Source organism: Erpetoichthys calabaricus, chromosome 11 (genome assembly GCF_900747795.2).
Source record: "Erpetoichthys calabaricus chromosome 11, fErpCal1.3, whole genome shotgun sequence".
Taxonomy (NCBI): Eukaryota; Metazoa; Chordata; class Cladistia; order Polypteriformes; family Polypteridae; genus Erpetoichthys; species Erpetoichthys calabaricus.
The window spans coordinates 46,608,850-46,622,435 of record NC_041404.2 but is presented as its reverse complement, the minus strand read 5'-3'; positions in this window follow the sequence as shown (position 1 = coordinate 46,622,435).

Below are 13,586 nucleotides of genomic sequence, written 5' to 3'. Positions count from 1 at the left end.
AACAATAAACACTAACCCCAATGTTCAAAACATTCCAGTTTAGCAGGAGCAGTTGATAATGAATGTGTGAATGAAAAATCCTGAGAACAGCCATATGAAAGCAATGCAAAGTTTTGTCCTACCAGGATGCTGATGCGGTGTGGAGTTTGAGACGATTGGGAGCGTTCCCTCAGACGCACATGTATCCAATCATTTCGAACTCACATGGAAAGGCAGGCATAGGATGGCACATACTATACATCTAGGCAGGAAACTGTAATCCAAGGTGCTCAGGTTGTAAGCTAATTGTGAGTATGAGGCGTATTCACAAATAGACGGATGATCACAATCCCTATGGCGTCTTTAAGGTTCCTTTTTTAAAAGTCCCGCACAGCTCAGTCTTCTTCCCAGCAGCCCCTGCGCCCTCTGAAGCTGTTCAATACCATTATACCACTTGGACTTCTGGGAGCTGTAGGGATTTTAAGGAACACTGCTATAACTGAAGGGACTTACTATACAGTACTATACATACAGTCATGTTTGAATACGTAAATCTGTCTGTCTTATGTCCAGATTGTCTTATGACCAGTCAGTCGGAACCGACAACTGCTTATAAATGATTTTAGCACTCTGCAACATAACAAAATGTGTATAATGTGAAAAGGTCTGAATACGTTGTAAAAGCTCTGTATATACAAACACATTATATCTACCAATACTGTCAGAATGATGTCAAAATATGTCCAGCTTAATCTCCACGTGCACCAGTTAATTCTGACATATGGACGGGTTTAACTTTGTGATTAGCTGCAAAGAACTGCACAAAATGTGCAGCAGTAAATTTCACAGTACAGTTACCCCTTTATTTACTGAATTTGTGTTTTCTCTTCATTTGTGTATAGTGTTTCTCCTTGTATGACACCTTTTGTTTTGCCATGTTTTTATTTCATTTATATTATTATTCATTATCTAGCTGTGTAAGCCCACGCTGTAAAAAGCCCAGGGTCCTAGAAACTATTGAAATCGTCAGAAAAAAAAAATGAAACGTAGATATGTCAGGTAATTAAAAGGAACAACTCTGGGCATCTCTGTCCTAGGAGGATTCGTTTTGCCGACGTAATTGCCTCGCTTCTAAGCGACTTTGTCTTTCTTCTGAGGTTTTGTTTTGCCGACGTGCTCACCTCGCTTGTGTTATTAGCGGCGGGACGAAAAGTAAAAGGGATACCATTTTGCCGATGTTAGTGGCTAAGCAACTTTGTCTTTCTTCTGAGGTTTCATTTTGCAGACGTGCTCGCCTCGCTTGTGCATTAGTGGCTAAGCAAGTTTTCTGTTTCCTCGGAGGTGGAGCCCTCACCCCGACTCCACCTCTCACTTTCGGGCCGGACAGACAGACAGACACACACACTTCCACACGTAGACGTTTATATATAAGATAAGAATATCTTGCCAATAAATAAAATTAGCTCACCTTTTTTTCCTCACCATGCTCTTTTGTTGATGTTTTTTTCTCCTGTGTGCTTTTCTCATGTCACCCCCCCAGTGACAGTGACCATCTAGAGGGTTCTGATCCCATAGCCTTATGGTTCCAAGTTCAGTTCCTTACCCGCTTGGGCGTACGTGGTGGAACTACAAGAGAATCCTGTGTTAAACAAACACATCTTATTCTGAGAGCAGTGAAGGTGACGGGAAGGCCAATGTGACCTTTCAAGTAAGTTGTGAGGGGAAACCGAAGGTGTCTCCTTGGAAGATAAGCGAGACGGTGAGAATGGCATAGCTGCTGCTGCTACTGCCTAATGCTAGTGAAGACAATCTGCCACTGACATGATGGATGGCTCATATTAACAAGGTTAATAAGGTTCATACAGGCATTCAATCATTTAATAATCTTGTTTTGCTGCATAACCTGTAAAGATGTAAAAGGCAGCACGGATAGAACAGAGAAGCTTTGACCAGTTTGCTCATCCAATGGCAGAGGATATTTTTTCTATTGAAATCTGATTTGACATTATTGTTTTCCTGCGCCTACAAACCAATCTATCTATATGCAAAGTACAGTGGATTCAGAAAGTATTCAGACCCCTTCACATATTACACATTTGCTTACAGTATGTTGCATTCTTGTGCTCATTTAAATTCTCTTTTTTACCCTTCATTAGGCAACATCAATACCACAGAATGACAGAGGGAAAATACCAATTTAATAATAAAATTTCCAATTTATTAATAAAAAACAGAAATAGATAGATAGATAGATAGATAGATAGATAGATAGATAGATAGATAGATAGATAGATAGATAGATAGATAGATAGATAGATAGATAGATAGATAGATAGATACTTTATTAATCCCAAGGGGAAATTCACATATCCCATTGACACAAGTATTCTGACCCTTTACTCAGTATTTGGTTGAAGTCCCTTTGGCAGCCATTTCAGCCTGGAGTCTTCTTGGGTCTGGCATGACAAGCTTCACACACTTGGATTTGGGGATTTTCTGGAGTTCTTCTTTGCAGATCCTCTCAAGCTCTGTTAGGTTGGATGGAGACTGTCGGTGAACAGTTATTTTCAGGTCATTCCGGAGATGTTCTATAACAGGTGTCGGCAACCTATGGCACGCGGAACGATTTTCAATGGCACTCTGATTGAATTGAAATATAGTAAAAAAAATATTTTAATTACAGCGCATGCGTTTGCGCCCTCACCACGTTTTGCGTATGTGACTCACATGTAAATGGAAAACGTGTTCAGTGCAGGCCGTGGTAAGTTAAAACCAAAGTCTTGTTATTATTTGTTAACCAGTAACAGCACACTGCATGATAACGTACAGTAAATACACTTGAGTTGAGCGTGCCTCATTTTCATCCTCTTTCTGTGTACGTTTATCATTCGTTTGCTCAGAGGTTGATGCGCTTGATGCTTCCTGAGCAGATCTTCTTTTCTCCACCCTAGTGGCCACTTCTTCTCTTCTTTTGTTGGCATCTTTTCACATTAATTAATACTGATTAAGTCAGTGCTTGTGTTGCAATTACTTAGTACGTTTTTGCTTAATTTTTCACTTAAACTGGCACTTGAGGCAGATTGAAGACTTAAGAATGATTTAAGATATGAAAAGGTAGAGGAAGTGATGACGAAGGTGGTAGGGATGAGAACGGCTGCCGAGAGTTGATTCTACAATAAAATAAAATAAAAATAAAAAGAGGAATAACCTAGGAGGTCAATCATCACCCTGAAAGCAGATAGTAGTGGTCACGTAGTATATGTGTACCAAATTTCAGGTCAATAGTTAAAACAGTTTGCGAGCTACAGGTGATTTAAAATCCTGGACAGACAAACGAACAGCCATGGTAACGCATTATATAAGAAGATATGCTGCCCTAAAATGACTCATAAAAGACAAAAACTTGATGTTCGCTCTTTTCAAGACTCTTGGACGAATTAATATGGATTTGTACAACAAAAGGATCATGCAGTGTGTGCGTTATGCTGTGAAAGTGTCGCGTGTCGTATGTCGCAATCAAACTAAACATCAGTCCATGTTTAAAAACTCTGATGAGAAAAGTGAAGCTATAAAAAGGGTTGCTTCTGGCTTTAAGAAACAAACTACTTATTTTAGTCAAATAATTGGAACCAAAACTAAAGCCGCCGAATGTAGTTATAAAAAACTTTCTTTTCACATATGATCCTATGTACAGTATTTTAAAATGCTGAATGAGCAATAATATAAGATCTGGTTATAATGGGCTCCAAAAGTATAGACACAACACTAATCTTTGTTTTCATCAGACTAATGAATCTTGTTACTCATATTCTGAGAGTCATTTAGTTGCCTTTTTGCAAACTCCAGGTGCACTTTCATGTGTCGACCACTGGCCACTGTGTCAAAAAGCCCAGATTGGTGGAGTTTTGCAGTTATGGTTGTCCTTATGGATGTTTCTCCTGTTTCCACACAGGTTCTGTGGAGCTCATCTAGCATGATCATTGGGTTCCAGGTCACCTCTCTCCTATTGGATGGTGAACCTTTGGCTCAGTCTGAAGTCCAGTGTACTCTACAGCAGGTTTTCATTCAAAGTCAAAGTCAAGTCAAAGCAAACTTTATTGTCATCTCAACCGTATACAGATAGACAAAGTTGCAAAGCTCAGGGTCCACAGTGTAACAACATGAAGTGCAAATAAAAAAAATTAAAATTAAAATTTAAAATTAAAATGTTAAATTAAAACACAAGCAAAACAAGACATTGTGCAAAGACAAGACAAAGAAGTAACAGCAATATTGATGTTTAGTAAGCAATATGAACATTGATGCAATGTATGGTATTATGCAATCTAGATACTTAAATATAGTCAATAAATATGTAATATAATAAATAAATAATAGATATAGATAATGCAGCACAGTGTGAGGTAGTACAGAAATGGCAACATGACTCAGTGCATGATATTAGTTGTTTAAGACACGTGTAAATAATGATTTAGGATATCTCTGTACTTTGTTCTGTTCATCTGTCCCTCATCCTTTTTTTGTGCTAATCTCTTTATTCAATTAAAACAGGTTAGTTTTTTCTATCCCAGTTTTCCCATGAATTCCATGACTTTATCATGGCTTCCGTTCAGAAACGCCGGTTTTGTGGTTCTGTCATTAAAAACATAATTAAACAATAATAAAAAGCAATTAACAAAAACACAATTTAAAAAGGATACCAAAACTTACTTTGCCCAAAGATTGATCCTTCTTTTTCCTTTCAGGTCCTTGATTCATAAAGTTGTACGTTTTCCATGGCCATCTGTAAAACACTCAACCATGTCTAATCTCCTAGTCCCTGCTGCTCCCCCACCTTGCTTCACCACTGGAATGGTATTGCTCAGGTGATGAGTGGTGCCTTATTTTCTCCAGGCATGATGCTAATTTTGGTTTTATCAAACAAGATAGTCTTGTTTCTCATAGTCTGAGTAGGCTTTCTGAAGCCAGATGTATAAAATATATACGCCTGGGGACAACCATGAGTGAAATATGTTTAAAACTGGATGGGAACAATTAGACGGCTCGCTGAGTGTCACATTTTTAAGCCAATCCAAAACCGCATGTGGGTGGGGCTCAAAGTAGGGGCATTGATTTTGAACTGCAAAGATCAGAGGTGCTCTCATTAACCTTGCCCAGAAGACAGCAAGCTTCTCATTATGGTGGACCATCAATAGATGAAAAGTCTCCTAAAAAAACCCTATTAATAATAATAATAATACATTTTATTTATACAAGGCGCCTTTCTAAGCACTCAAGGACACCAAACAAACAATAAATAAAAAAACACATTATAAACAAAACTTAAAACATCAGAAAATATAAAAATTAAAACCAAACAAACCACTGTGATCTTAGAGAAAAAGCCATTTTAAACAGATGGGTTTTAAGTTTACATTTGAAGTTTGAAAATGATTCGATATTTCTAAACTCAGTAGGTAGTGAGTTCCAAAGCTTAGGAGCAGAACGGCTGAATGCTCTGCTCCCCATGGTGGTTAGACGGGCAAGAGGGACCGTCAGATGGATGGGGGAAGAGGATCTAAGGTTTTGTTCTTTATTTCGCCTTATACAATTTCTTGTATTAGGAATTTGGTAGTTTTCGCATACCCCTTGGGGTCAGGTTACGGGAGGGAATGGCAACATGAAGAAGGTTGGACAGATATGGAGGGGCGAGGTTATGAATGGCCTTAAATGTTAACAGCATAATTTTAAAATCAATTCGAAACTTAATTGGGAGCCAATGAAGCTGCCGCAAGACCAGAGTAATATGGTGAATAGATGGGGTTCGAGTAATGATGCGCGCTGCAGAATTCTGGAACAGCTGAAGCTTATGGAGAAATTTAATAGAGAGACCAAAGAGGAGTGAATTGCAATAGTCGAGACGAGAAGTAACAAGACTGTGAACAAGAATGGCAGTGGTATGGGGAGTGAGGGAGGGGTGGATGCGAATAATATTACGTAGGTGGAAGTAAGCAGACCGGCTGATGTTATTAAGGTGAGATTGGAAAGATAGAGTACTGTCAAGGATGACACCCAGACTCTTGACCTGAGGAGATGGGGAAACAAAGGAGTTATCAATAGCAAGTGAAAGATTATCGGCTTTGGATAATGATGATCTTGTACCAATGAGGAGAACCTCAGTTTTTGTCTCTGTTTAATTTAAGAAAAATTTGAAGAAAACCAGGATTTAGTTTCAGCAATGCATTCAAATAAGTGAAGATGCTGGAAAAGAAGAGGTGGATTTACTAGCAAGGTAGAGCTGGGTGTCATCGGCCTAACATTGGAAATTAATGTTATATTTACTGAAAGATATTGCCAAGGGGAAGAAGGTAAATAATAAAAAGAAGTGGCCCCAAGACAGAGTCTACCTGAAGTAACAGCGGTGGGTTGGGATGTGAAAGTTTTAGACATATAAATGTATGTCACATGTTTTAAAAATACACATAACCTGTTCAAAAAAATAAACATAACTTGATACAAGGGATATACCTTTCTGTAGCATCAGATTATACATTGGCATTTTACAGCATCAATGTACGAGTGGTAAATTTGAATGATGTGCTGTCATAGGTACTGTATGTGCCTTCTGTTATTTACCATCACAATGATAGCATAGGAGTTGATGTAAGCTTGAAAAAATTGGCAACTATATTCATGAATATATGAAATGCAGTATATGCATTTGAAATAAATCGTGTGTCACACTCCATCAAAAGAAGTGCAGTAAAGAGAACCGATAATGAAGAGCCACAGGAGATGCAGATTTCGGCACTCAAAACACCCGAATCAACAAATCTGACTAACGACATCAGTAGATGCACTGATGAGGCTGCATACCACCCACCTTCTGATTGCACGTCTAAAAGAATAACTAAAGAAATGTAACACATATTTGACACATATTTTTAGGAAGTCACTGCACACTGGAGAGATTCACGAAGGACTGGAAAATGGCAAATATCATCTCATTATATAAAAAGGGTGACAGGGCAGATCCAAGCAACTATAGGCCAGTAAGCTTAACATGCATCACAGGAAAATGAATGGAAGAAATTATTAAAGATAAGGTTGAGCAACACCTGGCAGGGACAGGAGTTATTAGGAACAGTCAGCATGGGTTCAGAAGAGGGAGGTCGTGTTTTACTAACATGCTGGAATTCTATGAGGAGGCAACAAAAGGATACGATCAAATGGGAGCATATGATATTATTTATCTGGACTTTCGGAAAGCATTTGATAAGGTGCCACATGAGAGGTTGGGCATCAAATTAAAAGAAGTGGGAGTTCAGGGTGATGTTTTAGATGGGTGCAGAATTGTCTCAGACACAGAAAGCAGAGGGTGATGGTGCAAAAAACCTTATCAGAATTGGCCAATGTTAAGAGTGGTGATCCACAGGGGTCAGTGCTGGGGCCGCTGCTATTTTTAATATATATAAATGATTTAGATAGGAATATAAGTAATACGCTGGTTAAGTTTGCAGATGATACCAAAATAGGTGGATTATCAGATAATTTGGAATCCGTCGTTAGATTAAGAGGTGACATGATTGAAGTCTTTAAAATTATGAAGGGAATTAGTCCAGTGGATTGAGACTGTTATTTTAAAATGAGTTCATCAAGAACACAGGGGCACAGTTGGAAACTTGTTAAGGGTAAATTTTGCACAAAAATTAGGAGTTTTTCTTTACAGAAAGAATGATAGACACTTGAAATAAGCTACCTAGTAGTGTGGTAGATGGTAAGACGTTAGGGACTTTCAAAACTCGACTTGATGTTTTTTTGGAAGAAATAAGTGGAATGGACTGGCAAGCTTTGTTGGGCTGAATGGCCTGTTCTCATCTAGAGTGTTCTAATGTTTTAATAACATGACTGTCTAATTGGAAATGCAAACATTCCATGACAAAATAGTTGCAGTGCTTTAACACATATATCTGTAGATCACAATGCTTATCTAAATTTTATTTGCTGCTGTTATGTCATAAAGTGATGCAATAATTAAAATGACAGAAGGATATTGTAGCAGACAGAGGCACTTGTCAAACATGTCGAGCCCAGTAGCTGTGATATTCTACTTGCATGTCTGTCTGTCTGTCTCTACTGTCGTGGCGCTCATGACAACATGTGGATTAATCATTACACCTCACTTACCTTGTGCTACTGAGCTCCTGAATGGTTCACAGTGATTTTAGCGTTTTATTTTCTCTCAGCATCAAGTGTTTTGCTCAGTATCTTTTGCTATTTCCCCGAAACCCCGGCGGCAGTCTAAAATGCACGGACTAGAGAAATTGGGGGCAAGTGTTTTAGGAAGAAGCCTTGTGGGTGTACCATTTGCAGTGCAGGATTGTGCCACTTTCGCTACATACTTTTTAACAGTGTGTCCCCAGATATTATGTATTATTCTTTGAGGTTCACGACTGGCCCCGTGAGAGTACAGTCAGAGTCCCTTAGGTGTCCTTTTGTGAATTCAGAACAGGCTACCATTTGGCTTTTATTGGCGAGGGATTTCTGTCTAGCCGTTCTGTCATAAAGTCCAGATAGGTGGAGTGTTGCAGTGGTGTTTGTCTTTCTGTTTTTTCTCCCATCTCCACACAGGTACCCTGGAGTTCAGCCACCCTACCAATTGGGCTCTTAGTCACCTGTCTTACCAAGGCTCTTCTCCCATTAATCCTCAGTTTGGTCTGGAAGCCAGCTCTAGGTAAAGTTGTTGTGGATCTAAAAGTCTTCCATTTAAGAATCATGGAAGACACTGTGCTTCTGGGAACTTTTGGTGCTGAGAACATTTTTTGTAGCCTTCTCCAGATTTGTGACTCTGAGCTCTGTAGGCAGCTCCTTTATAGCCTCATGGCTTGTTTTTTGCTCAATTGTTGGACCTTCTATAGTCAGTTGTGTGCCTTTCCTAGTAACATCCAATCATTTGATTTGACCACAGGTGGGCTCTAAACAAGCTTTAGAAACATCAAAAACGATGATCAATAGAATGCAATGCACCTGAGCCAAAGTTCAAGAGTCATAGTAAAGGGTCTGAATAACTGTGTCAATAAGATTTTTCAGTTTTTTATATCATTCTGTAGTATTGAGCATCGTTTATGGTTTACAAAGCCTTAAATAATTTCACTCCGTCCCATATTTCGGAATGCCTTTCACCTTACACTCCAAATCGTAACCTTAGATCTTCAAATGAGGGTCTGCTTATAACTCCAAGAGCTAAATTTAAAAGAAGTGGTGAGGCAGCCTTCTGCTGTTATGCATCTAAAATCTGGAATAGCTGACCGATAGAAACTCGCCAAGCTAATACAGTGGAGCACTTTAAAAAAACTGCTAAAAACACATTATTTTAACATGGCTTTCTCATAGCTTCATTTAGTGTAACTCTGATATTCTGTATATGCATTGACTTATCATTATCATTCATGATGGCTCCGAAATCTGTACTAACCCCTACTTTCTCTGCTGTTCTTTTTCGGGTTTTCTGTGGAGGCGATCAACGCCACCACCACCTGGTCATATCACCGTGATGTCTCTACATTGATGGATTGAAGGCCAGAGGTCCACATGACCGTCATCATCTAATTCCTCCACGTGAAGCCTGAAAACCATGAGGACTGATTGTGAGGTTATTAATGGTAGGTAGAGTGCCCAGTGGGAGCTAGGCGGTCTCGTGGCCTTGGAACCCCTGCAGATTTTGTTTTTTTCTCCAGCCGTCTGGAGGTTTTTTTTTGTTTTTTTCTGTACTCCCTGGCCATCGGACCTTACTTTATCATACCTTACCTTACCCCTGCATAATTTTATTTTTATATTTTTTTCTGTCTTTTTTTCTTTCTTCATCTTGTAAATCACTTTGAGATCCATCATTTGTATGAAAACGTGCAATAGAAATAAATGTTGTTGTTGTTGTTTGATGTTGGAAAAAAATGAATGTAGTTGATTTTAACACAAGGCTGCAACAGAACAAAATCTAAAACAAGCACCTGCAAGTATCTGGGAAGCACAATTTGAGCTCCAGCTTTTCCTCTCTCTTTTACCAACACTGAAAGCTGTAATTGTAACATTTGACTCCACCAGACAGACTGTCGTCAAGATGAGTGTCAGGGCAAAGAAATAACATTATGTGGTGACGCATTTATCCCTTGGTGTGGAAAAATTCATAAAGTGTTACACAGGAATAAGAGACGTTTTGAAAGCTTGTCTTTTCTTTCAGAAGAAAAATTAGCTTTTTGTCATCTTAAAAAGAAAATTGATCTTTTCTGCGTTCAGTTTATTTAAAGGTGAATAAATCCAGGCTCACAGCAGAGCTTACATGCAGTTTGTACCTTCTCCTTTGCTTTTGGGCTCTCCAATTTTTCTTTCAAATCCTAAAGACATGCATGTTAGGTAAATTGGTCACTCTGAATTGGCCATGTATGAGTGAGTCTGGATGGTTTGTGTGTGCAGGCCCTAAAGTGGACAAGCACACTGTCCAGAATTGGCTCTCATTTTGCATAACATGCATCAGAACAGGGAACAACTCCTCCAGATCCTCCACCATTAAATTGTATCAGTTGTATACTTGTTTATGATGGGGTGGCATGGTGGCACAGTAAGGAGACCTGGGCTTGTGTCTTGGGTCCTCCCTGTGTGGAGTTTTCATGTTCTCCCCATGTTGGTGTGAGTTTCCTCTGAGTGATTTGGTTTCCTCCCACTGTCCAAAGACATGCAGGCTCAGTGTGTTGGTGATGCTGAATTGACATTTGTTTGTGTTTGTTGTGTTGGATCAGCCTGATCACCCAGTTTATGAAATAGATAGATAGATAGATAGATAGATAGATAGATAGATAGATAGATAGATAGATAGATAGATAGATAGATAGATAGATAGATAGATAGATAGATAGATAGATAGATACTTTATTAATCCCAATGGGAAATTCACATTCTCCAGCAGCAGCATAATGATACATAAAATAAAGTGATAGGAGTGATCAATAAATCAATCCATCCATCCATTTTCCAACCCACTGAATCCGAACACAGGGTCACAGGGGGGTCTGCTGGAGCCAATCCCAGCCAACACAGGGCACAAGGCAGGGAACCAATCCTGGGCAGGGTGCCAACCCACCGCAGGACACACACAAACACACCCACACACCAAGCACACACTAGGGCCAATTTAGAATCGCCAATCCACCTAACCCGCATGTCTTTGGACTGTGGGAGGAAACCGGAGCGCCCGGAGGAAACCCACGCAGACACGGGGAGAATATGCAAACTCCATGCAGGGAGGACCCGGGAAGCGAACCCAGGTCCCCAGGTCTCCCAACTACGAGGCAGCAGCGCTACCCACTGCGCCACCGTGCCGCCCTGATCAATAAATAAAAATAGAAAAATAAAAGTAGGATAATATTCACTAGCCTCCAGTCTTCAGCAATTTCTCCAGTGTGCAGGCATTTTGGAAAAATATGTGCCAAGGGTTTATACTGTATCTGTACTCACTAACCTCTTAAAGCACACAAGGATAAGTGTCGCCTGGTCCTGGTCATTTATTAGAGTTCAGATTATTTAATTCCAGCAGCACTCCTCCATTTACAATTATTATTGACTTCTTCACTCATATGACCTTTAATAAAGTGCAAGTTCAAAGCATTCGCCATTTCACTGTCTGTATATTCTAGCTCACCTTTACTGTTCCTGATATTACCCACATCTTCCTTGACATCTTTTTTACTACCAAAATATTGAAATTGACCAGTGTGGGATTCTTGACTACATCTATTAAACACTGCCCTGCCATACTACTCAGCCCTGACACAGAACATGATTCTGAATATAAACATAGATGAGGAGACCAAATCCAGATGCAAAAGCCCTACATCAGGTTGGCCCTGGGTATTATAATTTCATTTTATGTGTTTGTATATTTTGTTTTTTTTTTAATTTTGGCAACACCAATTTCTTATTACAGCTCTGAGGGACCAGCCGGTGTCCCTGTCGAGATGGATTCTGCTCCCTTGCCTGGCCAGGAGGCAATGGGAAAGGAAGGCCAGCTGGGGAGCGGTGATATTCCCCTGCCCTGCCAGGTCATGTAAAACGAAAGATGCTGTTACAGCAGCTACACCAGGGTTGGTGTCCCAGAAACCATGGGAGTACACTCTGGTTGGGTTTAGGTACCTGGAACATCAGGACAGTGGCTCACTGCCTGCTATAGGCAGAAGGTTTCTCCTGTACCCTGAGTGGCAGCATCCCATCTAGCACACCCAAGTAAGGATGCCAGCAGAGCAGCATGGGAGTTATGGCCCCAGGGACCTGCCCAGCCAGGTTTTGTGGGGGCCACCAGGGGGAGCTGTTGAATACTGATGGCACAAGGACCATTGGGGTCCTGTTTCACCTGGAAGGCGGGGCAATAGTTGGAAGTATTCCCAAGTCTGGAGTTAAAAGAGAGCCCTCCACTCAACTCAGTGGGAGTTGGAGTTGGGTGTGTAGGAGGTGTAGAAAAAGAAAAGGAAGAAAAGAAGGAAAAGTGTATAGCTGAGTTGGGCTCAAGGTATTGTTTAAAAGCAGTTTAATTGAACTGGGACTGTTGTGGTGCACTTATGTATGGAGTTTGGGGTGCTGGTACACCCCCTAGTGGCAACAAAGTATGGTCGCCATCTTATTTTGTTGATCTTTGTATGGCTGTGGCCATATAGTTTACAGTTGTTTTCTCCCATTGTCAGTCACTGTTATGTTTCAACCTTGGTTTATTCCTTATATGTATTTTCTGTTTTATTTTAGTTTTGAATTATTGTTTGTCATGTCTTCAAGTAACTTCTGCCAGGTTTGTTTATTATTTGTTATTTGCTTACTGTGTGTTTAAATTTCCTGCCATTTCTTGTGTTCTGTGGGTGGAACCCCAGGAGGCGGGGCCAACCTGACATCACTGCTGCAGAGACCTCCCTCTGCCTTGAGGTCAGACAAAGGGTCCCAGCAGTGGATTATTGAGAGTTGATTGCTGGAATTCTGTAAATATTATTTCCTTTTAATATTTACCAGTTATGTTTTTTCTGTTATGTTATTGGATTTTCTTTGTAGATTTCATACTGGAATTTCTTAGCTTTGGGTTGCTTTGGCCTGTTTTACCATTTTTTCTTTTTTATTTGTGCTTCCTTTTGCTTTATGTTAATAAATTCTTAATTTACAAATACACTTTGTTTTGAGTTGTCCCAAATGTTATGATCTCCAGCTGTCATATTTTTGGTGTAAATTCCTGTGCAGTTTCTATCAATCTGTATAGGGATTAAATGATTTTGAGACTCAAGGAATTTGAATATGGGGTTTGATTTTGTCTTGAACCTGCATTCCGAACATTCAATATTTAATCACACCATTTTGTTTCCTGTTTAGGTGCCACTATGTTAAGTTTCTGTTTCTGCCATCTCCATGGAGATCTTGCCTACAATTATCCCAGAGTGCATTCATTTGCAACGTCAGTACAAAGGTCACCCTAGGCATTCCTAGGGTATGACAGAAAAGAAATCTTGTTTCATTGCATTAAAATATCATTATTTAGTCCTTCTGGTTTTTCAAATCTCCACACTTGTTTTTGACTCTGAATTTAACGATCACATTTTAGCTTT